Consider the following 22,167-nt stretch of genomic DNA (forward strand, 5'->3'; position numbering starts at 1 on the left):
GAAATTAGTGGTGAAATGTATGAAGTCAGTGAGTTCTGCATGGGTACAAGAGGTAGCACCAATGCCGTCATCAATGTAGCGGAGGTAGAGTTCGGGGATGGGACCAGTGTACATCTGGAACAGTGATTGTTCGACGTACCCGACAAAGTGGCAGGCATAGCTAGGGCCCATACGAGTGCCCATAGCTACGCCTCGGGTTTGGAGGAAGTGGGAGGAGTCAAAGGAGAAGTTGTTGAGATTAAGACCCAGCTTTGCTAGGCGAAGGAGAGTGTTAGTAGATGGAGATTGGCTGGTTCTACGGTCGAGGAAGAAACGGAGGGCTTCAAGACCATCTTTGTGGGAGATGGAGGTGTAGAGTGACTGGACATCCATGGTAAAGATGAGGGAGTGGGGGCCTGGAAACCGGAAGTTATTGAGGAGACGGAAAGCATGTGAGGTGTCTTGGACATAGGTAGGGAGGGATTAGACCAGGGGGGATAGGATGGAGTCGAGGGAGGTGAAAATTAATTTGGTGGGACATGAACGGGCAAAAACAATGGGCCTGCCAGGACAGTTCTGTTTGTGGATTTTAGGGAGATGGTAATATCGGGCCGTGCGGCAGTGGGGAACGATAAGGTTGGAGGCTTTAGAGGGCAGAGCGCGGGAATTGGTGAGATCAGTGATAGTGTTAGTGATTAAGGTCTGGTGCTCGTCGGTGGGGTCATAGTCCAAGGATAAGTAAGAGGAGGTGTCTGAGAGCTGTCGTCTGGCCTCAGTCCGGTAGAGGTCAGCGCGCCAGACTACCACGGCACCGCCCTTGTCAGCGGGTTTAATGACTAAGTCGGGGTTGTTGCAGAGCTGTCCATGTTGCTGGTTGCACGTTCTCCTTGTGATCGCATGGGTTTTCTCCCGGTGGTCTGGTTTCCTCCCACTTTCTGAAAACGTGCAGATTTGTAGGTTAATTGACCTCTGTAAATTGCTCCCAGTGTTTAGGGAGTGGATGGGAAAGTAGGATAACATGGAACCAGTGTTAACTTTAGTTTAGAGATGCAGTGCAAATACACCCCTTCATCCCAATGAGTCCACGCCGACCATTGATCATCTGTTCACATTAGTTCTACGTTATCTCACTTTCTTGTCCACTCCCCACACACTTGGGGCAATTTGAAGAAGCCAATTAACCTACAAACCCGCAAATCTTTGGGATGTGGGAGGAAACCGGAGCACCTGGAGGAAACACACACACTCACAGGGAGAACCTGCTAGCTCCCTGCAGACAAGACCTGAGGTCATGATCGAACCCAGGTCTCTGGCTTTATAAGACAACAACTCTACCAGCTATGCCACTGTGTCGCCCAGTTTTAGTGTTAACGAGTGATCGATGATCAGAGTGGACTCAGTTGGCTGAAGGACCTGTTTCCATGCTGTATCTTTCATTCAAAATGTTCCTCTAGCTCATGGTCACCTTACATCCACGTGCCTTTGTGCAGTCTCCATCATCAATCTCACTCAACTGTGTTAGGGGCTGGCGATGCTCCCTGTTCTCCTGTCACAGGCATTTGGAACATTGTGAACAGTTTTGGGGCCCGTATCTGAGGAAGGATCTGCTGCCATTGGAGGGGGTCCAGAGCTTTACAAGAATGATCCCAGGGATAGAAACATAGAAACTAGGTGCAGGAGTAGGCCATTCGGCCCTTCGAGCCTGCACCGCCATTCAATATGATCATGGCTGATCATCCAGCTCAGTAACCTGTACCTGCCTTCTCTCCATACCCCCTGATCCCTTTAGCCATAAGGCCCACATCTAACTCCCTCTTAAATATAGCCAATGAACTGGCCTCAACTACCTTCTGTGGCAGAGAATTCCACAGACTCACCACTCTCTGTGTGAAGAAATGTTTTCTCATCTCGGTCCTAAAAGACTTCCCCCTTATCCTTAAGCTGTGACCCCTGGTTCTGGACTTCCCCAACATCGGGAACAATCTTCCCGCATCTAGCCTCTCCAACCCCTTAAGAATTTTATATGTTTCTATAAGATCCCCCCCCCCCCCCCCCTCAGTCTTCTAAATTCCAGCGAGTATAAGCCTATGATTATTCTGTTAACATGATGACTGTTTGACGGATCTGGGCCTGTACACGATGGAGTTTAGAAGGATTAGCAGGACCTCATTGAAATGTATCAAATAGTGAAAGGATTGGATAGAGTGGATGTGGAGAGGATGTTTCCACTAGTGGGAGAGTCCAGGGCACAGGCTCAGAATAAAAGGACATACCTTTAGAAAGATGAGGAGGAATTTCTATAGTCTGAGGATAGTGAATCTGTGGAATTCATTGCCACAGATGTAGTGGAGGCCAAGTCAATGGGTATTTTTAAAGCAGAGATTGACAAATTCTTGATAACGAAGGTTATGGGGAGAAGGCAGGAGAATGGGGTTGGAGCGAAAGATAGATCAGCCATGATCGAATGGCAGAGTAGACTCAATGGGCTGAATGGCCTCCTTCTGCTCCTATGAGTTATGAACTTATGAACACCAGGCATGCCTCCCTGAACACATCCACACCTCCACCAAGTGTTGCGCTCTGATGCCCTCCTTCCCCACGTGCCAGGGTGAATTTCTAACCCAGGCCTAGAGTTGAATACCGGCCAGAGCAATTTCAAATGCAAAGAATAGTTTAGTTTACTTTAGAGATACAGCATGAAAACAGGCCCTATGGCCCACCGAGTCACTGATCACCCGTACACTAGTTCTATGTTACCCCAGTTTTATATCCTACATGCTAGAGGCAATTTACAGAGGCTAATTAACCTACAGACCTGCACGTCTTTGGGATGTGGGAGGAAACCAGAGCACCCGGAGAAAACCCACGCTGTCACGGGGAGAACATAAAAAACTCCGCATCCATAATCAGGATGGAACCCGGGCCTTTGGCACGGTGAGGCAGCAACTCTACCGCTGCGACATTATGCCGCACCATGGTCACATGAGAATTTTATTATGGTGCATAAATGATGAAACATTGTCTATGGACACAACCTTCGTGGAATTTGAGGACAAATGTCAGGATTCGTGATGCACTGTGAGCTACCTTGAAAGCTGTGGATGTGAAGGGAAAAATAATGACAGAAGCTGCAAATCCAAGATAAGCAAATGTCACCAACTATGCAGATGCAGCAGACAGAGAATATGAATGTGGGACATCTGTGTAATCCATGCCACACCTACTAACATGCCCACTTCTTGGTGAACAATGCTGCCTGGAAGATCTAGCGGTGGCAAACGAGAAGGCTGTCCACTGTGCAAGAGCCTGGCCGAACATTTGAAACATAGATGATGGACACGAAACATGAAGCAACTGAATAAATTGGATGGATTTAAACAGTACTGGTATGTCCCTTTGTTTCCCTCCTAATTTTCATTTCAGGCATAGGCCTACACCCTCTGTACACCTCAGGCATTCACTTAATCCCATCTGCCTATGCCTGGCATTCTTTTCAAAATCTCATGTTATCCAGGGTTCCCTGCTCCGTTTTCTCAATATCCTCTGCCGCTCTCACATTTTTAATTAGCTTGGTTGATTCACATGAATTGGATCTTTGACATCGTTGTATTTTTTTACAGGTTTTTCCTGCAGCTCTTATCTGCATTATATAAAACCTAAAAAAAAAAAAAAATTTAAAACAAAAAACAAGCATATTTACAAAGGTGAATATCCAAGACTTTGGCACCTCACCCACTTGCAGAAATTAAGCATGGATGGCCAGTGATTCATTTTTAATGAATGACTTTTGGATGTAACAAACTGCTCTCAGCTAGAAAAGAAGTTGAAAATAGAGATATCATTCTTCAGGTGTGCAATATTTTATATCACTACTATTGTGTAAACCACAGAAGCAACAAATCATGGCAGGAATTGGAATAACATAGAAATATGGAATGAAAATTAAGTATAAGCAGTGGTAAATATTTTCAAGCATGTGTTTCCTTTTCTATATTACTGCATGGAATGTCATGCAAAGGTAAGATGTTGTAGCATTATAGATTGAACTTATATACATTGTTGAGAAAAATCAGCATGAGGCAACGTGAAGCCTCTCTTGTTCACTCATATGCTGTTGCTCGGCAGGATTATGCCACGGTGCTCCTCATTGTTAGTTTTAAATGTCAATAAAAGGCCATGTACTCTTCACTCATGTTGCTAAGGCAAGGAATGTTAAACTGACCCTGTGGCGAGTTTCTTCATTAACAACATTGACCTACGTTTGCAGGCTCACTTTCAAATGCTATTCCTTTCTCCATTTTCACATGCAATAGACAATAGACAATAGGTGCAGGAGTAGGCCATTCAGCCCTTCGAGCCAGCACCGCCATTCAATGCGATCATGGCTGATCACTCTCAATCAGTACCCCGTTCCTGCCTTCTCCCCATACCCCCTCACTCCGCTATCCTTAAGAGCTCTATCCAGCTCTCTCTTGAAAGCATCCAACGAACTGGCCTCCACTGCCTTCTGAGGCAGAGAATTCCACACCTTCACCACTCTCTGACTGAAAAAGTTCTTCCTCATCTCCGTTCTAAATGGCCTACCCCTTATTCTTAAACTGTGGCCCCTTGTTCTGGACTCCCCCAACATTGGGAACATGTTTCCTGCCTCTAATGTATAAGAAAATAACTGCAGATGCTGGTACAAATCGATTTATTCACAAAATGCTGGAGTAACTCAGCAGGTCAGGCAGCATCTCGGGAGAGAAGGAATGGGTGACGTTTCGGGTCGAGACCCTTCTTCAGACTGATGTCGGGGGCGGGACAAAGGAAGGATATAGGTGGAGACAGGAAGATAGAGGGAGATCTGGGAAGGAGGAGGGGAAGGGAGGGACAGAGGAGCTATCTGTTCAGAGAAGTGGCAGATGGTCTCTAATGTGTCCAATCCCCTAATTATCTTATATGTTTCAATAAGATCCCCCCTCATCCTTCTATATTCCAGTGTATACAAGCCTAATTGCTCCAGCCTTTCAACATACGACAGTCCCGCCATTCCGGGAATTAACCTAATGAACCTACGCTGCACGCCCTCAATAGCAAGAATATCCTTCCTCAAATTTGGAGACCAAAACTGCACACAGTACTCCAGGTGCGGTCTCACCAGGGCCCGGTACAACTGTAGAAGGACCTCATGCAGGCTGATTGCTGTGGACATTCAGTATTTTCTGACTTTGCCTGAGTGTAAGTGAGTACAATGTGCTTCACAAATAGAATTCTGTTCACCAAAGTATTGTCATTTCTGATGTTCCTGATGTGGTCTCTTACATCTGCGAAACCAAGTATGAACTAGGCGGCCGTTCGCCAAACACTTGCACTTGGTCAGTTGCTAACAATTTTAACTCCCCTTCCCATTCCCATACTGACCTGGGCCTCCTCCATTGCCAGAGTGAAGCCACGTGCAAACTGGAGGAACAGCACCTCATACTCCCCTTGAGTAGCTTACAACCTAATGGTATGAAGACGAGTCTGAAGAAGGGTCTCAACCCAAATTGTCACCTATCCCTTTTCTCCATAGACGCTGCCTGACCCACTGAGTTACTCCAGCATTTTGCATCTATTTGCAACCATTTCGTTCCCAACCCCCCCCCCCCCCCCCCCCCCCCCGGTCTCTTCCATCTTTCTCGGGCTTCACATTTCGCACCTCCTCTATTCTCATCCCCTTATCCCACACTTTTAGGCTTTTCATCTCTGGCCTTTGTACAACCTCCTGCCATCAATTGACACCTACCAATATTATTTGTTTCCTTTTCACCTGTAGCCTTTGTCACTTACTCTACCTTTTTGCCATTCAAAAGCAAACTTCATCGAGATTCTCCGGTCATTTGTCAGGCTTTGTCCAGCCCCCACCTGCCTTCCCGCTTTCTCCCCCCCCCCAACTCAGGCAGCTTTCTCCCCCCCAACTACAATTTTTATAGCGCCATAAAGTGTGGAAATAGGCTCTCCAACCCAACTTGCCCACAATGACCAACATGTCCCATCTACACTAGTCCCACCTGCCCACGTTTGGCCCATATTCCTCTAAACCCATCCAATCCATGTACTGTCTAAATGTTCCTTAAACGTTTCTTAAACGTTGTGATAGTACCTGCCTCAACTACCTGCTCCAGCAGCTCGTTCAGCACAGCCACCACCCATGGTGCAAAATAGTTATCCCTGTGATTTCTACTGTCTTTTCCTCTCTCACCTTAAACCTATGTCCTCTGGTTCTCGATTCCCCTACTCTGGGCAAGAGACTCTGTGCATTTGCCTGATCTATGGAGCCAAAAGAGAAAGTGTGTACAAACCTTTTAAAGTGACAAGAAAATATATCAAAACATAGAACCCTTGGCTTTATAATTAGAGGTTTAGAGTACAAAAAACAGTAAGTTGTGCAGTATAAGTTACATAAATGGTTCTGTCCTAGATGGATGGAAGTCAGGAAGTCGGTATCACTTCCTGATAGGCCAATGGTTACAGACTTAATGGCAGCTTTCACAAAGGAAATTGAATAATTACTTAAATACCTGTCAGGACTGCTACTTTTTAAACAAAAGCCATGCGATCCATAATGGGTCCTTCTATGCTGCACTGTTATATGATTGTGGCAGTTCACCCCTTTCATTCTGGGATTGTTGGAAACAGCAATTGTTGCCTGTGCCAACATGACTACTTCAAACGGCCAAGAGGAGTAGGTGACACGAGGGGTTAAACTGGCAGAGACTGTAGAAGCTGGGATTAGCTTTCAGAAAGCAGTCTTCACTGAGATGCAATGATGTAACATTGAGAAATGGAGAAGAAGGGTCTGACGAAGGGTCTCAACCCAAAACATCACCGATTCCTTCTCTCCAGAGATGCTGCCTGTCCCACTGAGTTACTCCAGCATTGTTTTTCTATCTGCGGTTTAAACCGGCATCTGCAGTTCCTTCCTGCACATTGAGTAATGGATGTCTACCTAAGCAAAACAATCTCTTTGGAGCAAATTTGCAGTAAATGCCGATGGGATGTCCCATTACAAATCAGCATGGCTGATCCCAACAGTCTGAAGAAGGGTATCAAGCAGAAACATCACCTATCCCTTTTCCCCAGAGATGCTGCCTGACCCGCTGAGTTACTCTAGCATTTTGTGTCTATCTTCGTGTAAACCAGTATCTGCTGTTCCTTCCTACACACAATGCAATAAATGCGATGGCTCTGCATTTTCCAGAGGAGCATGGAGGCACCCCAAAGAAATTATTGATAGATGCATTTTCTCGCCACTAACCTGCAAATACAAAAGCTGTCATGCATGGGCAGTCCTGGCCCTTATGGAGAGTTGCTTGTTCAAAAATGAAACTGCAACTTGCCATTTGCAAAAGAGCTCAACATGCGAAAATTGTGCTGCATTTATTAGAGAAATGAGGACAAAAAGTGACCAAATAACAGGGTAGGATGCTGTAGGAAGGAACTGCTGATGCTGGTTTACCCCTCCTGTGGTCCATTATAGCATGGGTTAACTGTGTGCTGTCGGCTCTACTATGTTGCTTTCAACTCTAAAACATTCATCCAGCCCTCAGTAATGCATATACAGAATGAAGACTTGTCAAGAGTCACATTCATTCAGTGTACAGTGATCTTCCAGGATCCCCCACCCTACAATGGACGAGTTTCAAAATCCTCAGCTTTGACTACAAATCTTTCCACAGTCTCAGAATTCACCTCACCAACCTCCTCTGATCCTGAAGCTCAACTAATGCCTCAGATTCAGGCCTTTTAGTGGTGAATCACCTTGGATCCCTCTTACCACATCCCCACCCACATTTTTTAAAACCTGATTGTTTTTAATGACTTTATCTGTTGGCATGGCCTGTTGGTATTTTACTCTATTAGAGTAAAAGATGGAAATTGATATTGCCACATTGAGGACATTGGACTTTGTCTATTGAACATGTGCTGAAATGTTGAGAAATATATTTTGCACCCTGTGTCTCTTCCCCTTTGCTCTATCTATTGTACATGAGTTTGACTTGATCATATTTATCTGATCTGATCTGTTTAGATCGCATGCAAAACAAAGCTTTTCACTGTACCTCAGTACACATGACAATAATAAACCTAAACCTAAAAAACTTATTATTGAGTCATAGTCATACGGTGTGGAAACCGGCCTTTCGGCCCAACTTGCCCACACTGACCAACATGCCCCATCTACACGAGTCCCACCTGCCTATGGTTGGCCCATAACCCTCTAAACCTATCCTATTCATGTATCTGTCTAACATTCCAGAGCAGCCTACCATGTTGAACCTTTCCCACAAAAGGACCGTGACATATTTATTACAGTAGTTCCCATTGAATACAAATGGGATAAAAACAAGCCACTGTTTTTACAAAGTGTTGGGGGCTTTGGGGAGAAGGCAGGAGAATGGGGTTGAGAGGGAAAGATAGATTAGCCATGATTGAATGGCGGAGTAGACTTGATGGGCCGAATGGCTTAGTTCAAGCTCCTATAACTTTTGAACTGGGGTAGAATTGGAGAAAAAGAACATTTAATGTTAAACATAAATGTTCACCCTGACACCACAGAACCATCTGTGGTACAAAATCAATATTTATTACAAAAAGCTCTGACTCAGATTTTAAGCAAAGTGTAGGAAGTATGTTAATTGCTTAATCACACAGATTCACTGTCACTAGCTGTTCTACCCGTGTGTGGCTAATGTCTAACAACTGGATTCAGTGTGGGAGTCAGAACCACTTGGGCGATAATTTGTACACTTAGGTCACTGTTAATGATTGGGCTGAAAACAGAAACACAGCTACTCCTCCCAGCGTCAGACATTTGCAAATGGCCAAGAGAAAATCAAACGAAAATCGAGGAAGTAAAAACAATGCTGGAAGTGTTCAGCAGTTCTACACAAAGAAATGCCATTTGACCATGTGAAAGGTTCAATTAAAATATAGTAATCATCAACATTATCAGCTTGTCATAAACAAGAGATAAAATTGGTCCTCTGGAACACTGCAATCCAGGGACCCCAACCATCTACGAATTAAGTCATTTGATAACTCAAGTCATTCCAAAATAGACAACTTGCAATCGCCACTATTGTTTCATTAAATGACCTCCTATCTACAAACACCCCACTGGCTGACATCTCCATTGGTCTGAGTACATGGTCGTGGCAAAATAAGTTGTAAAGGTGGACACTAAAAATCTGGTGATGGGTAGTCAAAGGATGCTAATTGGAAGATAACATGGGGAAATATGAAGTTATCCACTTTGGTTCAATGGTTTGATGGCTCAATGGTTCTTTATTTGTCACAGGAAGGCAGAGCAGAAGTACAGCGTGGGAGGCCCAGGGGACAGCCAAGCACGGAGAAAGACCGTGCCGCCCACGGAATGACCAGTCAGAACATCCCATTGTGCCCCTGGATGTTGACGTCTGTGGCTGAGAGTGAGGGCCTGCTCTAGTGTAATTGCTTCTCCGGCTTAACCACTTTGACCCGCAGTGTGGTGAATCTGTGGAATTCCTTCCCACAGACGGTGGTGGAGGCCAAGTCATTGGCTATTTTTAAAGTGGAGATTGATAGGTTTTAGATTAGTAAGGGCGTCAAAGGTTACAGGGAGAAGCCAGGAGAATGGGGTCAAGAGGGAAAGATAGATCAGCCATGATTGAACGGCGGAGCAGACTCGATGGGCTGAATTCTGCTCTTATGTCTATAGTCTATGGTCTTATGTAATGTGCAGCTCCACACTTCAACTCTACATTTACACCACCTTTCTTTCCCCTGTCACCCCCATCATCACGGGGCTTGAGATGGGCGAAGTGACAAATAGCACAGTCTTTAAGTATATTTAATGTAGAAATTCAAGGTATACACAATCTGCTGGGGTAACTCAGCGGGACAGGCAGCATCTCTGGAGTAGGAATGGGTGATGTTTCGGGTCGAGAGCCTTTTCAGACTGACTCAAAATGTCACCCATTCCTTTTCTCCAGAGATGCTGCCTGTCCCACTGAGTTACTCCAGCAGTATGTACCTACCTTCGATTTAAACCAGCATCTGCAGTTCTTTCCTACACAGTTAATGGTGAAATACTTGATATTTTTGGAGTAAAAGGGAATTAAAGGTCACAGAATCTGATAGGAAAGCATTGAATCCAAACTCAGATCAGCTATGTGTAGGAAGGAACTGCACTGAAGATAGACACAAAATGCTGGAGTAACTGGCAACATCTCTGGAGAGAAGAAATGGGTGACCTTCCAGGTCAGGACCCTTCTTCAGACTGATCAATATGATCATCTATGACCTTATTGAATTGTGGAGGCAGCTCAAGTGTCAGTACCACCTACTGATTCTGCTAAAAGGCTCGATGATTTGCATCAATAGAAGAGCCAGGAGATTCATCATTATTCAATTATATACAATGGCCCCTGCTTTGAGTTCTATCTCCAAAGCTTAAATAAAAATGAGAAAAATTAGAAATAAATAAAATTTTATCTAAGTTGTTTACTGCATAACCTTCCTGGAGATGATAGTAAATTCTCAAGCATAAATAATTAACAGCAGCTGACATTAAAACACACACATGAGAGGCTGTTAATGTTCATAAGTTCATCTGTGCATAGGTTATAGGAGAAGAATTAGGCCATTCGGCCCATCAGGTCTACACTGCCAATCAATCATGTCTGATCTATCTTTCCCTCTCAACTCCATTCTCCTGCCATCTCGCCATAACCCCTGACACCCTTACCCATGAATTCCGGAAAAAAAGGAAATATCTGGAGGAACTCAAGAAGATCAGGCATCATCTGTGGAGGGAAATGGACAGCCGGGATGAAGGGGTGTCGACTGAAACATTGATTGACTATTTCCCTCCGCAGATGCTGTCGGGCCTGTCAGGTTCCTTCAGCTGCTCTCTTTTTTGCTCCAGTTTTCAGCGTCTGCATTCTTTCATGCCTCCATTTTACTGTTCCACCATGAATGCTCTTCAAGGTATGACTTTTTAAACAGAAGATTTCCTCCACTCTTCGACAAGAGTTCCGTGAGACACCCCTTCCCACTGCGCCCCTGCTGCCACTTCACTTCCACTGCAAAGGTGAGGACACAGAATGACATGTTTGTGAACTCCAACTATGTCCAATGTTCCAGCATGGGGTGTATTATAGGGGAAAATAATTACACAGGTGTCTCAAACCATGCACAAACTGTTTAATTTTGTACGCTTTTTCATTTTTATAATGCTAGCTCAAATATTTTTTAATTGTTTTAAACGTTTCTGATTATTTATTAATCTTAGACAGATACAATTTCTTTGACTGTTGGCCACCCTGTGGTGTGGGTGTGCCTTGTTCTGCTTGCCCCCTCCTCAATGGTACTTTATTGTTGCATTTACCTAGGTACAGTGGATTTTATTTTTTGCATACAGTCCAGTAAAAATCTATACATAGGCACAACCATACTAAAGTGCAAGAGTGCAAGGATTTATGTTCACAGATTCACACGTTCTAGGAACAGAATTAGGCCATTCGGCCCATCAAGTCTACTACGCCATTCAATCGTGGCTGATCTAGCTTCCCCTCTCAACCCCAGTCCCCTGCCTTCTCCCCATAACCCCTGACACCCCTACTAATGCAGTTGTAGATTACAATGAGACAGTGCATAAGGTTTGAATGTAATATATGAGACTACATAAGTGCAAGTATTTACTTCACATCTCACAGAAAGCCTTTTATGCATGGACTGTCGCTGACTGATTGAGCCAGTTTTACTTTGCAAGTTCCCACTGGGAAAGACGGCAAGATTAATAGTGAGCACGGGCAACTGTTCTCCAGTGGCAAATCCCATCCCAAGTTCCAATTATCAGTGAATGGTAATATTTCTATATTTGAATTATTGCAAATGGAAAGAAAAACACATTTAATGTGAGTAGACGTACTGGGAGCTGTTCTTACAAGCAGGAAAGTTGGAGTGCGAGCCTTGCTATTTACACTTATGGCAATATGATTTGAGCTGATGGATGTGAAAATGCAACAGCTCAGGTTCCTGTCACTGGTGGAGATCACGATTAGCATCTGAATAGTTGTGCAGCAGTTATGCAGGAAGAACAACCTAACCATATTTCCCCATGACATGTGGAATCAATCATTGAATTTATTGCTTTCAAATCAGGAAAGAGTGATGAATCTTCTCAACAGCCCGGTGGAGTTGCAATGTCATGTCACTAAGCAGAAATGAGTCTTTTTTAATTTGATGTGAAGTTATGACAAGCCCAAAAGAGATTTCTTAGGCACAGCGATAGAGTTGCTGCCTTACAGTGCCAGGGAACTGGGTTTGATCCTGACTATGTGTGGTGTCTGCACGGAGATTGTACGTTCTCCCTGTGGGCATTAGGTTTTCTCTGGGTGCTCCGGTCCCACACTCCAAAGATGTACAGGTTTGTAGGCTGTGTGGGAAGGAACTGCAGATGCTGGTTTACACAAATACACAAGATAGACACAAAATGTTGGAGTAACTCAGCGGGTCAGGCAGCCTCCCTGGAGAAAAGGAATAGGTGACGTTTTGGGTCCATCATCAGGGTTGTAGGTTAATTGGATTCGGAAAAACGTAAATTGGCCCTTGTATGTAGGATAGTGTTGGTGTACAGGCTGATCGGTGGTTGGCAGCGGTTGGCTGATCAGCGGTGAGCTGAAGGGCCTGTTTCCGAGTTGTATCTCCAAACTAAACTAAACTAAACTAAAATTACAAACATGGGCAGGACGTTTTGTTTTAACCCCTGTTGTTGAAACCCTATTGCTCACACATCAGTCAACGCTGCAGTCACCTCAATGAACTATGGTTTTCCACAGGCCAACTCTATTGCCTGCAACTTCCATGTTCCTCACAATTTACGGTCTGAAGACAGATCAATTACATTGAATTCAGGAGCAAGAATTTGTGCAGGAATCATTGAACTATTAGTTTATTGCCAAAGTATCTCTTTGAAGGGCACAAAGTATTTCAAGATTCCAGTATATTCGTCATAAAGCATGTTGAGAGTTTAATTTACTACAAGAACGGAGACGAGGAAAAACCTTTTCACCCAGAGTTGTGAATCTGTGGACTTCTCTGCCTCAGAAAGCAGTGGAGGCCAATTCTCTGGATGCTTTCAAGAGAGTTAGATAGAGCTCTTAAAGACAGCAGAGTCAAGGGATATGGGGAGAAGGCAGGAACGGGGTACTGATTGTGGATGATCAGCCATGCTCACAGTGAATGGCAGTGCTGGTTCAAAGGGCCGAATGGCCTCCTCCTGCACCTATTGTCTATTGCATGCTTGCATCTCATTAAATGAATTAATCAATTTAAAGATGGTTCAAATACATGTGGTTAAAATAACGGAATAATTTTCACTTTGTCAATTTCTCCAAAAACAGATGGTTTTTATTTGTGGGTTGCATCAATATTCTCCTTATTACCATTCTACGGGCATTAGGTTTAGTTTAGTTTAGAGATGCAGCATGGACACAGGTCCTTCGGCTCATTGAGTCCACACCGACCAATGATCACCTGTACACTAGTTCTATCCTACACACGTGGGCCAATTTATAGAAGTCAATTAATCTACAAACCTGCACGTCTTTGGGATGCGGGAGGAAATCGAAGCCTTCGTAGAAAACCCATGCAGACACCGGGAGTACAAACTCTGCACAGACAGCACCTTTAGTCAGGATCTAACCCTGGTCTCTGGTACTGTAACGATGCAACTCTACTGCTGCACCACTGTGCCACTTGGTTGTAACTTCCTTGTGGACTTTACACTTGATCAGTATGATCATTTGATTGAACGGCAGTGGCACAGCTGGTAGGGCTGCTGCCAGGATCAATCCCAACCTCGGACTCTCTGTGTGGAATTTGCACGTTCTCCCTGTTACCATGTGCATTTCTTCCAGGTGTTCCAGTTTCATCCCACATCCCAAAGATGTGTGTGTTTGTAGGTTAATTGGCCTCTTTAAAAAAACTTTTCCTAATGTGTAGGGAGTGGATGAGAAAGTGGGATAACATTCAACTACCGTGAATGTGTGATTGATGGTTGGACTCTATGGGTGAAAGGGTCTTTTCTATGCTGCATCTCTAAACTAACTTCAGCTAAAAATCAGTGGAACCTTCATTGCACGTCTTCCCAATGAAATTCTTATGGTGTGTAGGCTGGGCCAGACTGATGGTTATTCTGAATTGATTTATTTAATCACTTTGAAAGCCTTTTTTGAGTTGGCAGCTTGTTTTCCATGCTGAAGAACAAAGGTACAAATGAACTTAGATTTAAGTAGTTGGTTAAATGATATATCAGTTTTTGCTTCGGAATGAGATTGGTTGGAGATATATTTCATCTCAAGTTCTATGCACAAAATGCCATACTATCTTTAATTACACATTCTCATGCAGCATTGACATGATCAACAATTGCCCTCCTGTACCTTGAGAAGGCTCTGTTTGGACATTTTTTTACCACCAAACTGTTACCACCAATTTGAATCAAATGGTCTACTTCAAAATGTTTAGGAAATACACTTCAATTGAGTCTGCTCCACCATTCAATCACGGCTGATCTATTTTTCCAAACCGAACCCCATTCTCCTGTCTCCTCCCCATGACCTTTGATGCCCTTACTAATCAAGAACCTATCAATCTCCGTTTTAAAAATATCCAATGACGGCCTCCACAGCTATCTGTGGCAATGAATTCCACAAATTCACCACCCTCGAGCCAAAGAAATTCCTCCTTATCTCCTTTCTAAAGGTACATCCAAATAGTTCAAGACTTTCATTTACGTCAGAGTAAGTAAGGAGACCAGACTTTCTTGTTTATAAAGACAGGAGAATTTATGCTTTACAAAAAAAATCATCTCTGGTCATATTTATTGATGATAGCTTTTCATATGTAGATTTTTTTATTGCTTAATTAACATTTTCAAGCTAATGTCATCTTGACATTCATGCCCAAATATTCTGTAATAATAGTCAAGACCATTGCGTTCCAGTCCAATGTTTGTACCATTATTATTTGATAAGATTGACACAGGCTGATCCTCTTCAGATAAGGTCTTTTATATCCATCTCAGGCTGTTCATGACTTAAATCAAATATAATATAATTAAATAAATATAATATAATCAAATAAACATTTTACTATAAATACAGCACCGATAACAGTCTACATTCCTTCGAAATCTACTAAATTAACCAGCCTTGAATGGTTCCCATGCCATCTGATACCATACTTCTGGCTCAGCTGAAAATGCTTCCACCAAGCACCAATGGCAAAATTCACCAGAAAGACAAAATGTTGGAGTAACTCAGCGGGTCAAGCAGCATCTCTGGAGGAAAGCGATTCTCTCCCTCCAGAGTTACTCCAGCACTTTGTGTCAATCTTTGGTTCAAACCAACATCTGCAGTTCTTCGTTTCAACTCATCCAGCTAGTTTGGATTCACTTCGAATGTATTTTCTCTTGGAACAAATGTTGCTCAATATCTTTATTCCAAGTGGAGGCCTCTATAAATAATCCAATTTGCTGCACCATCACTTTAATAGCTTACTTATTTAAAAAAGCTTGGATTGATTGGTGTTAAATTTCCAAATGCTAAGCTTTCATAAACAGGAAGTAGATTTTCCTCAAATATATCTTGTTCAATGCACTAAAAGGTTACCCTGCAAAAAGAAATCTGATGTTTAACAATCTTTTGATACATATTATAAACGACAAAGCCCCTTTCTGAAACTTGAAATCACTTTGGCCTGTTTAAAAAAAAGAATTCCAGATTTATACCCGAAGCAGTTAAAAATCGCGAGGAGTGATCAGAACAATAAGAGGATGTACTATCTACCAAATTCATTTTGGTTTGGGAACGTTTCAAAAGAATCTTATGTTATACTCCACTTATGCAGATTATTGATAACGCGGATCTTGTTAATACCCAGATTGAATAATATATGTCACAGCAAGAGTTGCAAATATTTCCCAGCACAGATAATACTGATAATCAGATAATCTTCAATAGTGCAGGAAGGAACTGCAGATGCTGTAGACACAAAGTGCTGGAGTAACTCAGCTGGTCAGGCAGCATCTCTGGAGAGAAGGAATAGGCGACGAGGTGAATAGGTTTTGGGTCGAGACCCTTCTTCAGTGACTCAAACCCTCTCAGTCTGAAGAAGGATCTCGACCCGAAATGTTACATATTCCTTTTCTCCAGAGTTGCTGCCCAATCTCAGCGAGGTATTGTTTTGATTTTAAAAAATGCTGATTGTTCCGTTCGCTTTTGATTTCCTGAAATGACTCCCCCACAATAGTGGAACATGTGTGAGGGAGGAACTGCAGACGCTGGTTTATAACGGAGATGGACACAAAATGCTGGAGTAACTCAGCGGGTCAGGCAGCATTCCTGGAGAAAAGGGCTATTGAAAGATGCTTGCTGCCTGGCCCGCTGAGTTACTCCAGCATATTGTGCCTTCATCCACAGTAGTTCAGTGTGTTCAATGCTTACCCGAGCAAGCTGCAAGTGAGCGCCAGATATTAACAGCTGCAGCTGTCTTTCTTTCGTCTGGTTTGAGAAGCGGTGCCCCATTCTGTCTCGGGAAAGCGCTGCTTCATACTGCCAGAAGGTCCAACATCTGAATCATCTGAAAATGAAACATTGCCACACGTCCCCCTCCCCCCTTTCCCTGCAGCTCACCATCCGCCGGGAGACTGGGGATCAGAGGGCTGGTGTGAAGCAGAGAGAGAGAGAGAGAGAGAGAGAGGATGAAGCCCCCGAGGTGGCAGAGCAGAGGCTCAGACGGACAAGTGTGGCTGCGGGGAAACGCTGACAGCTGCCGGAGGGGAGAAGGAGGGAGGGAGGGAGAGGGAGGGAGAGAGGGAGGGGAGAGAGAGAGGGAGGAGTGGAGGAGGGAGAGAGGGAGGGCGAGAGGGATTGAGGAGTGATGGAGGGAGGGAGGAGGGAGGGAGGAGGGAGGGAGAGAGAGAGGGAGAGAGGGAGAGAGGGAGAGAGGGAGAGAGAGAGGGAGGGAGGAGGGAGGGAGGGATGGAGGGAGGGATGGAGGGAGGGAGGAGGGGAGGGAGAGAGGGAGGGAGAGAGAGAGGGAGAGAGGGAGAGAGAGAGGGAGGGAGGAGGGAGGGAGGGATGGAGGGAGGGATGGAGGGAGGGAGGAGGGGAGGGAGAGAGGGAGGGAGAGAGAGAGGGAGAGAGGGAGAGAGGGAGAGAGGGAGAGAAAGAGGGAGGGAGGAGGGAGGGAGGGATGGAGGGAGGGATGGAGGGAGGGAGGAGGGGAGGGAGAGAGGGAGGGAGAGAGAGAGGGAGAGAGGGATGGAGGGAGGGAGGAGGGAGGGAGGAGTGAGGGGGGAGAGGGAGACAGGGAGGGAGAGAGGGAGGGAGGCCGCCCTCTGAATGAGTGAGACCAAGAGGCCGGTCTCTCCCTCCTACTCTGGGAGAGACGGGCGGTCGCTGCCGGAGCCTCTGCACCGCTGGCCGGAGCGGTCCGCATGGGGTGGGGGTGTGGGGTGGGTGTGGGGTGTGGGGTGGGGGTGGAGGTGTGGGGGTGTGGGGTGGGGGTGTGGGGTGATGGGGTGGGGGTGGGGTGTGGGGTGGGTGTGGAGTGTGGGGTGGTGGGGGTGGGTGTGGGGTGTGGGGTGATGGGGTGGGGGGGGGGTGGGTGTGGGTGTGGAGTGTGGGGTGGGTGTGGGGTGGGGGTGAGTGTGGGGTGGGGGTGATGGGGTGTGGGGTGGGGGTGGGGGGGTGTGGGGGGAGGTGTGGGGTGGGTGTGGAGTGTGGGGTGGGGTGGGGGTGATGGGGTGGGGGTGGGGGGGTGTGGGGTGGGTGTGGAGTGTGGGGTGGGGTGGGTGGGGGTGATGGGGTGGGGGTGGGAGGGAGTGCAGGCTCAGGTGTGGGGTGGGGGTGGGGGTGATGAGGTGAGGGAGCCTATCCAGGCCCGGGGGAGGTGGGGAAGCTGATGAAATGATGACATGTCTGCATCAGTCCACAGGCTAAAAGGCCGCCAGCACCTGTGGACACGGAGCAGGTGTGGATTTTTCAAGGTAAACACTTGATTATTGTACATTTTAAACTCCTGGATCTCTCATCAACAAAGATCACAGTTCATGGGGAGAAAAACAGTTCCATTGCTTTAGGCTCAGGTTTATTATTGTCGCGTGTAGTGAGGTACAGTGAAAACGTTTGTTGTACATGCTATCTAAACAGATCAGATAATACCATACATAAATACTATATTTCAAGCCAAACCTCAAATAAAATAGATAGAGCTAAGGGGGAAGATACAAAGTGCAGAATATTGTTCTGAACATTGTAGCTCATCAGTTCCATAAACAACCCAACGTCCCCAATGAGGTAGAGGTGGATTGGACAATATGGTAGCTTATGGAAGGACAGTTCAGAATCCTGATAATGGAGGGGGGAGATGCTGTTCCCGAGTCCAGTGTGTGCACTTTCAAGCTTCTGTACCTTCTGCCAGATAGGAGCAGGGGGAAGAGTGGATGACTAAAGTGCGACAGTCTTTGATTATGTTTTTTAGCTTTGAGGTGTGGATGAAGTCAATGGTGCAAAAACCTGGTGTGTGCAGGAAGGAACTGCAGATGCTGGTTATACACGAAGGATAGACACAAAATGCTGGAGTAACTCAGCGGGACAGACAGCAGCTCTGGAGAGAAGGGATGGGTGACGTTTCGGCTCACGACCCAGTCTTCAGACTGAGAGTTAGGAGAGAGGGAATCTAGAGATATGGACGGGTAAGGCGTGAAAATGACCGATCAAAGCAGATGATGATGAGGAACAGTAGCGTAGAGCTGGGGAGCAGGAGGAATGACAGAGGGGGAGCAGCGAGCGAGAGAGAAAACTCTCATCGGAGAGAGGAGGAGAACTTCTGTGTGACAACACTATAATTTCTTGCAGTTTTGGGCAGAGCTATTCCCAAGCCAAGCTGTAATGCAACCCGGCAGTTTGCTTTCTATGGTGCATCTGTCGAAGTTGGTCAAAGTCACTGGAGACATGCTGAATTTCCTCAGTCTCCTCAGGACCTAGCAGCATTGGTGTGCCTTCTTGTCCACAACAGACTTTAATCCATTACATGGATCTCAGATTGAAAAGACTGAAAACTATTGCAAGATACTCAGGAAATGCTGATAAGGTCCCATCACAAGAGATTAGTGTGCAAAATTAGAGCATGTGGTATTGACATGGATAGAGAACTGGTTGGCAGACAGGAAGCAAAGAGTAGGAATTAACGGGTCCTTTTCAGAATGGCAGGCAGTGACTAGTGGGGTGCTGCAAGGCTCGGTGCTGGGACCCCAGTTAATTGCAGCATATATTAACGATTTAGACGAGGGAATTAAATGTGACATCTCCAAATTTGCAGATGACACAAAGCTGGGTGGCAGTGTGAGCTGCGATGAGGATGCTATGAGGCTGCAGGGTGACTTGGATAGGTTGGGTGATTGGGCAGATGCATGGCAGATGTGGATAAATGTGAGGTTATCTACTTTGGTGGTATTATCTGAATGGTGTCAGATTAGGAAAAGGGGAGATGCAATGAGACCTGGGTGAGTTGTACATCAGTCACTGAAAGTAAGCATGCAGGTACAGCAGGCAGTGAAGAAAGCTAATGGCATGTTGACCTTCATTGCGAGAGGAATTGAGTTCAGGAGCAAGGAGGTCCAACTGCAGTTGTACAGGGCCCTGGTGAGACCGCACCTGGAGTATTATGTGGAATTTTGGTCTCCTAATTTGAGGAAGGGCATTATTGCTATTGAAGGAGTGCATTTTAGATGATCAGCCACGATCATATTGAATGGCGGTGCTGGCTCGAAGGGCCAAATGGCCAACTCCTGCACCTATGTTTCTATGTTTTCTATGTTTCTAATTCAATAACTAGGTTACATTGTAGATATGGTGACATAAATTGCAACAACCCAACAGAAGAAATTATAGAAGTGGATAAGTATGAATTTAAAAAAACATTTGGACAGATATATGAAAATGAGGGGTTTAGAGGGCTATGGAGCAAATCCAGGCAAATGAGACTAGCACAATGGCCAGCACGGACAAGGTGGGCCGAAAGGCCTGTTTCTGTGGTGTATTCCATTCTATTCTATGACTCTAAGCGTGGCGCAGTGGCACAACAGTAGAGTTGCTGCCTTAGTGCCGGTAACCCAGATTCAATCCTGACTACGATGCTGTCTGCATGGAATCTGTATGTTATGTAACTCATGCCTTTTGTCTGGGTGCTTCAGTTTCCTCCAACGTTCCAAAGACGTGTGGGTGAGATTTCTAGCAATGTCAGGATTATACCGTTCACAAAATAGACTTTAGACTTTGGAGATACAGCATGGAAACAGTCCCTTCAGTCTACAGTCTGCAGAAACTATCATCCCTTTAGATTCCTTGAATTCTCTGAAGGCTCTGACACAAAGCCAACCATTTAAGCCAAATTGTTCTGACATTTCTTCTACATCATTATCCCCAAAGGTAAAAAGTGAATCTTCTGGAATATTGTTAATATCTAAATATTTCGACTTGTTAATTAACTTTTTACATTTATCATTGGAAACTGTTGTAGACTCAAGAGAGAGCTAGATAGAGCTCTTAAGGATAGTGGAGTCAGGGGGTATGGGGAGAAGGCAGGAACGGGATACTGATTGAGAATGATCAGCCATGATCACATTGAATGGCGGTGCTGGCTCGAAGGGCCGAATGGCCTACTCCGGCACCTATTGTCTATTGTCTATTGTCTATTGGCACCAACTGGTAATCACTCCATGCACTAGCACTATCCTACACACTAGGGACAATTTACAGAAGCCATTTAACCTACAAACCTGCACGTCTTTGGAGTGTGGGAGGAAACCGGAGCACTCAGAGAAAACTCACACAGTCACGGGGAGAACGCTATACAGACAGCACCCTTCACCAGGATCGAACCCAGGTCTGGTGCCGTGAGGCAGCAACTCTATATCACTGTGGCATTGTGCCACCCTTGTAGTGGAGAGATAAATATTCGGTGTGAACAGTTTGCTGCTTCCAGGAAATCCAGGCAAATACCATTAATATATGACAAACGCTTTCCATTTGTTTCCATTTGTTTACTTGTTTCTATTCATTACTCACCCTTTAATTTCATTCCCCTGTCATACATTCCCCTTCATTCTATCTCACTATTGTGGTCAGATGAGCTACATGGCAACTTTCCCCTCATCTCACCGGTCATGTGAATGGAAATGATTATAATTCTGCACACCACAGGTAGGAATTCCTCCTCACTGCCAGCAAAGACCAGGCCTCTTTCATTTTGATTTGGCCAGCCAACTTGAAGAAGAGGGGTTCTGAGCCGGTGGTGATCGCTTCCGGCTCAGAACCCCTGATTAGACATTGATATTTTCCTGTTCCAAAAACATTTTACAGTACCCCTGCTCAACAGAAATGCCTTATATACTGTAGATCCCTTTTTTTTTAGTTTTAATGATTTGATTCAATGTTTATCTTATTAAATTACTTATGTAACTTCAGCTGTTATCAGGCAACTGAACCATCCTACCACAACCAGAGAGTGGTCCTTGACTACTATACCTCATTGGAGACCCTCGGACTATCTTTAATCAGACTTTATTGGCTTTATCTTGTACTAAATGTTATTTACATTATTCCTTCTATCATGTATCTGTACACTGTGGATGGTTGGATTGTAATCATGCATTATCTGTCCGCTGACTGGTTAGCATGCAACAAAAGATTTTCATTGTACTTCAGTACACATGACAATAGACTAAACTATTAATTAAATCAATAAAATAAACTAGACCAAGTGGACCCTTTGGGCCCAAACCTCTCCTGCATTGGTGTAGCACCCTCTCCTCTCCCCCCTCCCCTATCCCTCCCCATCCCCTCCCCTCCCTTTTCCCCTCCCCCCACTCCATCCCCCTCAACCCCCTTACCCTCCCTCCCTCTCCCCCTCCCTCCCTTCCTCCCCCCTCCCTCCCTAGGAGATAGATTTAAACTTTAAAATGTGAATAACTTAAAAAATATAACACCGATTTCAATGAAACTTCTTCCATTAGCACCAAAGGGACGACGGTAAGGTGGGCCTAAAATTGTCGCGCTATCGTGTACCATTTTGGCTGTAGTTCAGGAACAAACAAACAGACGAGGGTTTTAG

At 45.1% G+C, this 22,167-nt stretch overlaps 1 protein-coding gene across 3 annotated transcripts in view; it reads right to left on the reverse strand.

The window, feature by feature from the left end:
* gpr45 (G protein-coupled receptor 45) overlaps positions 1–16,877 on the reverse strand; it is a 33,822-nt gene extending 16,945 nt beyond the window's left edge. For 2 of the 3 annotated variants that reach the window (XM_078402584.1, XM_078402582.1), the window contains exon 1: positions 16,494–16,827. The gene's annotated coding sequence lies outside the window, so the exon portion shown is untranslated. Of the gene's footprint in view, positions 1–16,493 lie in introns of all 3 variants that reach the window. The other variant, XM_078402581.1, reaches the window with a different exon arrangement.
* Positions 16,878–22,167: the final 5,290 nt, after the last annotated feature.

This window comes from Rhinoraja longicauda, chromosome 7 (assembly GCF_053455715.1).
Source record: "Rhinoraja longicauda isolate Sanriku21f chromosome 7, sRhiLon1.1, whole genome shotgun sequence".
Taxonomy (NCBI): domain Eukaryota; kingdom Metazoa; phylum Chordata; class Chondrichthyes; order Rajiformes; family Arhynchobatidae; genus Rhinoraja; species Rhinoraja longicauda.